General features: G+C 39.8%; 1 protein-coding gene across 3 annotated transcripts in view; it reads right to left on the minus strand.

Moving 5' to 3' along the window:
- The window catches only part of GALNT7 (polypeptide N-acetylgalactosaminyltransferase 7), a 134,256-nt gene that overhangs the window by 126,427 nt on the left and 430 nt on the right, over positions 1–7,399 (minus strand). The window lies entirely within an intron of this gene.

Here is a 7,399-nt window from a genome sequence, read left to right on the forward strand (position 1 = left end):
ACCTATACTTAATTAACTATTTTAGAAAAAGGCTTAAGTTTTGAAATGCCTAGGTAAAGTGAACCTTTGACTACAGAGGTACATGGGCTGTTATTGGGGAAAAGAAAAAACACAACACTCCAGTTGGTATAATATATTGCATGGTAACATTTTCAAAGCAAATATCTCCCATCACAGATACGTATCTGTCGTAGCAGCATTTAACAATCAAGCAAATAAAAAAATTCTTAACTGATTTAACCCTACCAGATTTTCCCTTAGTTTTGAAAGGTTTATACAACTAAGAAACTATGTATCTCAATAGAAATGGAACCCGCAGTTCATGCTTCTTCCCAATTTTCTGCATCTGAACATCTCTCTCCAGATATCTTTGATATAGTTTGGCAAAACGAAACTTATACGACTCACTTCAGTATACTGATCATTTCTGGTTTTTGCAAGGGATTTAAGGGAATGATTTTTCCAATAACAGATGCTAATAAAATATATGTGAAATATTTACATGAAATTCAACAGAATAAAACTTAAAATGCAGTAGTAAGTGCTGGCAAATAAAGAACCTCTCTCTACAGCACTTCAAATATCATGACCTAAGGACTATTTATTTTTTTTAATGTTTTATTTATTTCTGATAGACAGCGAGAGCAGGAGAGGGTCAGAGAGAGAGGGACAGAATCTGAAGCAGGCTCCAGACTCTGAGCTAGCAGTCAGCACAGAGCCGGACGTGTGGCTCGAACCCACAGATTGTTGAGATCATGACCTGAGCTGAAGTCGGGTGCTTAAGTAACTGAGCCACCGAGCCGCCCCATGACGTTTTTAAAGAATACAAATTGCATCTTATTCCATTTTTTTTTCTAGTTAGTCTTTCTTAAAATTTTATCAAAAAAGAAATTCTCAGAAACAAAGATCTTGTATTGACATTACTTCAACAAGCGTTCTTAAAATTCTTTGAAACTGTTCAAAAGTGTCTCTTACACTACATTATGAACCTGGGACTACTGTTTCACTTCAACAGCTACACTCAATGGGTTAGTTTGAAATCAAGGGTTCTAGCAGGAGGAGTCAGGCATTCATACAATTGTAATAACTATTTGCAAACCTTGCTCACATTAAAGAGTACCTTTCCACCCTGTGTGTGTATGTGTGTGCATGTGTGCATGTGTGTGTGGTTTCTATTAAAAAGAAAATCAAGTCAAAGTATAATTATACTCTAAAAAATAAAAATCATGGCACACCCACCTTCTCATAAGAGTAAAAAAAAAAAGCTTTGGCGATTTCTCAGTTAATGTCTACTTAAGAGTTACTCTTTAACATCAATTCTTCCTAGAAGGTGTACACATTACCAGTGAATACATAGTACTTTTTGAAGTACTTCAATATTGAAGTGCTAATGCATATTGTAAAGTATTTTTATAAAGGTAAGAACTACAAATGCTAAAATTATGTTTAAGCCAGATCATCATTAAGCATGTAAGTTTCCTACTGAAGAAAAGTAGCACACCTCTTGAGGCCCAAATGTATTCTTAAACCCAGGGACTCAATAAAAGATTAAAAAATGATTAGGTCATTTATTTTATTCTCCTACAGAACTGCTCCCAACAGTATGTGATTTAATTTTAATTCACCCAGTTTAAAATATCCTTGGTAATAACAAATTCCAATCGCTTTGCTTGGAAGCCTATTAGCAGACTAGTTGGTATTGATATAATACTGCGGTTAATTGTACCTTCTAGATTTGGGAAACCAGGCTGCTCCGCAGCAATTCTATAAACCTAATTAGATAATGCAAAGTTAATTTTTTCCCTCAAGTTGCAGTGTACCAGTTCTTATACTCGGTGAACTGAATCAGGTCTCCCTGTCGGCATGTTTAAATGCTTCTCAGGAGTAATGCTTTAAAATGCTACCAAGCCCAGAAGGGAATTTATAATGGAGCAGAAATGAGAACATTTCTCATTTTGAAATATTCAGGATTCTTAGCAAATGAGGCAACTGGAAACTAGTCCTTCCCTCTCCAAAGCAGCCGTAAGCCCTGGGTAACTAACTGCAGCACACATTACTGAAACTGAAAGCGCACTGCTTTCGGGATCACAGGACTGAACTAGAATTAAACAATGGACCGCACTGTAAAAAACACACAGTACCTGAAATGCTGAGCACGCAATTTTGCTATTCGTTTTGTTCCTTTATTTATACAGTGGGCAAATTAATGTATGAACAACTAAAAACGGCCTAATATTCCATGGTAAAGTTTCTTTTCCAGCTTTAAATATTAAAATGTTGTTCTGGTCACAGCTTTTTAGAAGTTACCATATTACAGGCCAGAATAGTACAAAAAATGCCTACTATGAACTATGATCATCTTAATATAATATGCACAGTATAGAAGTATATATTAACACAACCACATGATTGTTTAGCTTAAAATATACATGTACAGATGTGTCTAAGTACACACATGGTGGGGGAGGGCTGTAGAGAGGCACCTAATTATGGCAGAACAGATTTAATCTAAAGGTCTCAGGTTCCTCTCTGATAGTTAAGATTCTCTAATAAAACCCTTCCTCTTCTTTTCCTGTTTTTCCTCTAGTGAAGGTGATTATTCACGAGACACTCGACTTGTTTAACTTCTGAATCAGTTTTCTTGGGTCACCATACTTACAGAGAAGCCAGTAAAGACGCCTTGGCAGCCCCTCCCTAGACCCAAGTACTTACGTAGGGTTAGTAGGTAGTTAGTGGTAGTTAGTGCCAGGCAGGTAACTGCGCTTCCACGCCCACTTGTGATGGATCCTTGCTCAAATGCTGCAATATTTGAAACTGCTGATGGTCCTGCCCTTAAATTATCTTTGCCCATGTTTTCTACAGGGCAATATTCTCTAAATCATTCTAGTTCAGCCTATGCCTCCTTTCATCCCTCCCCGTCCCAGGACCTGAAGGAAGGCATTTTCCAGGTTTTTTTCCTAGCCATGTTTTTCTCCTCTAGCCATACATTTGCCCTTCACTTACCAATCTATTCCTCAGGCTTCAGACATAACCCTGCCAATGATGTGCATACTTGCATCCATCCTGACCCTATTCTGAGCTCCATCTACCTGGCAGACACTGCCTATAAAATACAACATGCCCCTTCCGGCTAAAAACACTACATGCCCAAACCAAACCAAAGTTTTTGTGTTACAGCTTCTAGAGGAGCACTTCGCAAAATAATGATCCCCGGGCCAGCAACCCGGGAACTGGTAACAAACGCAAATTCTCTGCCCCACCTCAGACCTATTGATTCTGGGCAGGAGGCAAGTACTTTAACATACTCTGTAGGTGATGTGATACCTACTGAAATTTGAAAACCATTGCTTTAGACAGTTCTATTCCTTAAAGGCATCAGCATCCTCCCCTTCTAGGTCCATCCAGAGGGTTCCTCCTCCCACCAGTTACACACTAGCTAAGTCTACTTTCATAATCTCTCTCCTCATATTCATAGTCTTGTTCCCTCTCCTATCTTAGGCCTTATCATGTCCTATGAGACTTTTTTCTCTTCACTGAAATCCAGCTTACACTGTTTCTAGATTATTCCCCAAAGCCCAGCTTTGGGCCATTCACAGTATTTTGTCTTCCAGGGTTTAGATTCTGTTGGTCTTTATAGGGTTTTCTCTCCCATTCTTCCACTTCCAAATCCCATCTTCCAGCCATGCACTCCCCAGGATTTGCTTCCATCTTGCATGCCTTTGCACATACCATCCCTCTGGCTTCTCACACTTGTCCCACCAACATGCCCTTACTAAGCGGCTGACTGCATCCAGCCTTACAGACTAGCTGCAGCCTTCTCTGTGATCCCACAGAGCCCAGTGGACTTAGCTAATGCAGTTCTTGTCTCACCACTGCAACCTGTTGCCAAAAACGTCATTATTCATTTTGTTTATCTAGGACCACACACTCAAGTGAGAGGGCCATACAATTTATCACCCAAGCCAGGGCCCTGCTTACATCTGCAAGCTTATGAAGTATTATACTCCCCTTAAACTCACCATGCTGTAGTCCTATTAGCCCTCTATTTCTCACACATTATAGCCTGGTTCCAACCTCAGAGGCTTTGCACTTCCTGTTCCGTCTGCCTAGGCTGTTCTTCCCTCAGAATCACATTAGAGATTTATTCGTTGGGCCTCAGCTCAGCCACTGCCCGACTTACCCTTCATGGTCCCCATGCCCTTTTCTTCTTCATGTTATCCTATGTTGTCTTCAGTATTTCTATTTGAAATTGCCTCTCTACCATCTCTATGTCCCCCTTTCAATGTGGTACACTTGAGCAAGTCTACCTTGTTAAAATTTGCAATGTTTGGTCAGAAGGCATCACTCTGAAGTCCAAAAAAAAGGGAGATGAAATCTGGCTCTACCACTCACTAAGTAAGTGACCTTGGACAAAGAGCTCACCTCTCTAACTCAGTGGTCTTTTCTAGAAATTGATGATAGCACCAGACTTGCATTAGAGGGCAGTTGTTACAATTAAACAGCATAATATAGGTAGAATGCTTACCTGGAACAAAGGATTCAAGGTATGTTTTCTATTCCAGATTACCTATTATCACTGCTACTATTAATTGCTACTTAATGGTATCTCCAATGCCTAGAGCCATAGATGGTACTTAATAGACATGCAATAAATATTTAAAATACCTGAGTGAATTAGTAAATCGAGAGTCGATAAGTAAATGGATGTCACCACCCCTCCACCCCAAGCTTTCCAAAAAACCTCTCTAAGTGCTGAATTAATGACATCTCAACCCAGTCCCTTGGCCTACCTAACACTTAATTCCCTTTAAAATGTGGCCCAACTTTAGTTTTCCAATCTTAACTTCCATCGCTTTCAATATAGAATATTCTTTCAGTATAGAATGTTCTTCCTGGCATCTCTTCCCCAAATCCCACTGCCAAACACCATGCTCCACTCCTGCTTCTTGCCTCTGAACACCCACCTCCCGCAGCGGTGCAAGAACTTCCTTCCTTAACGACTGTTAAACATTCACAAAGATGATCTCTCTTTTGAGAGGAGATCGGAGTCTGTGTCCATCTTCGTCTCTCCATCCCCAGTGCCCAGCCCAGTGCCTTGTGGAAAGAAAGCCCTCAACAACATTGTTTTGAGCAAACGGATGGTTGAAAGTAGAGAGCCTCTGTAAAAAGGCCCAACCTTATATATCAAAAGAAAACAGTGATTATTAAGAAGACAACACCTACTATGTGGTTATCAGGTCAAGATCTGAGTAGCATCTTTATTATGTCAATACATTTTACATCCTCCACTGTGCAGTAAAGCGTCTCCAATGTCTAGAGCCACAGATGGCATTTAGTAAACAATAAATATGTGACGTTTCTTGACTGCATGACTCAAGCTTATAATAAAAATATATCTCCTAATTCTCACAAAAGATTCTGTCCACACTGTTAATACGGATTTCCCCCTCTTGCAATCCCCCTCTTCCACCATACAAAATTCAACTATAAAATCATTTCTTCCATAGACTCAAGCAAAGTCTCTTTTATCCTAGAAATTCTAAATTCTTAATTTAACCACTTCTCTCCTTCTGCCAGATTGTACAGCCACTCTTCAGGGATGGAAAGTCAGAATTCAAAACACGAACAAAGACAATGATCTAGGTGGAAGTCAAGTAATCACAATCATTTTCTAATGTTCAAGAGCCACTCAAATCTTGCTGTTCTTCTAACTCGAGCTAGAATTAACAAATATTCTGTTTATAAATGGTCCAAGCTCAGAATTCTGATTTTCATGTTGCATGATTTTCTTTCTCTTTGTCTCCAATTTACAATTGGCTGATCTAACACAGCTCATACTAAAACCAAATCATAGCCTACACCTCCCATTCCATGCAGCCAGTTTCCGTCACCAAACAGGTATCCAAATTCAACTGCTATTTAAGTTTTCATTCTTCCCTTTCTAATAATTGTACACTCCCTGGATGACTATTCTACACCTTCTGTGACATATTCTGTGACATATTCTGTGACATATTCTGTGACAACTCTTAGTGTTTTCTTATATCACTACCAAATGAAGGAAGAAAGGAAAGAAACCAGGCCATGTAAGCGTTGCATCTTTTTCTTTAACTAGGATGAGATCCCTTTACAGCAGGGACTTTTATTTGAGGTATTCGTGTACCTCCTGGAAGAGAGGTGAAGATCATGGTAGTAACAGGATTGATGCCTGACCTTTGGCCATTGGGGGGCCAACACTTCCACACAATCCACAGATTTAGAATTCTTAGGAATCTGTGCATTTCTAGGGCAGCCAGACCTAAAGGGGGAGACATAAATGAATGCTTCAGCGCCTTGGTAGATGGGCGAGATACTCCATGTGCTACCCCAAGAAATAAATCGTGCCTTCAAGGGACTCCGTCAGTGGTTCACAGGGAGATGTGAAAGTTTCGGATTCTCCACCCAGAGGAAAGCACATGTACATAAAAGTCTGCATTAATTTCAGGAGGTCTATAAACCCCAAATTTCTTAGTCTTGGTAACATGGGAGTTTTTATTGCGGATGTGGAGGGAGGACAGAAACCAATCCTGAGTCCTTTCCACTGAAGTAAGACAACGGTGACCACTTAAGACACTACACTTCTGCTAAGTGATAGCTCCATTCTTAAGAACATAAACAGAGCTTTCATTTGAAATAAAATCTTAAGGTCAAGAGCAGTTTTTCAGGTTGCAACCAATCATCATGGAGATAAAAGGGTCGGTAAAGTAGAACTTGACCGTGACTGGCTAATCAATCCTCACTCCTCATTTAAGCAATCTTCCTTTCAAAGGGTCTTAGCTTGCTTATCATCTAAAACCTCTCAGCCTAGGGATGATTCATGAATTTGTCCTACTCTGCAGGTTCTAAACCTAAGTGGTATTAGTGGTTTAACTAAGGTAACATTTGTGTATACAAAGAATTGTCAGTCCACCTGCAGCTTCTCACCAGCACTGAATTTGCTGTAATAAAACCACTGATTGCCTATTAGTTTTCTTGATTGTTTCCTTTGCAGTGCAAAAGCTTTTTATCTTGCTGAGGTCCCAATAGTTCATTTTTGCTTTCATTTCCCTTGCCTTTGGGGATGTGTCCAGTAGAAAATTGCTGCGGTTGAGGTCAAGGAGGTTGTTTCCCGCTTTCTCCTCGAGGGTTTTGATGGTTTCTTGTCTCACATTCAGGTCCTTCTGCCATTTTGAGTTTATTTTTGTGTATGGTATAAGAAAGTGGTCTAGTTTCACTCTTCTGCATGTTGCTGTCCAGTTCTCTGAGCACCACCTGCTAAAGCAGCAGTCTTTTTTCCATCAGATACTCTTTCCTGCTTTGTCAAAAATTAATTGGCTGTACATTTGTGAGCCCAGTTCTGAGTTCTCTATTCTATTCCATT

This window comes from Suricata suricatta, chromosome 1 (assembly GCF_006229205.1).
Source record: "Suricata suricatta isolate VVHF042 chromosome 1, meerkat_22Aug2017_6uvM2_HiC, whole genome shotgun sequence".
Lineage (NCBI taxonomy): Eukaryota > Metazoa > Chordata > Mammalia > Carnivora > Herpestidae > Suricata > Suricata suricatta.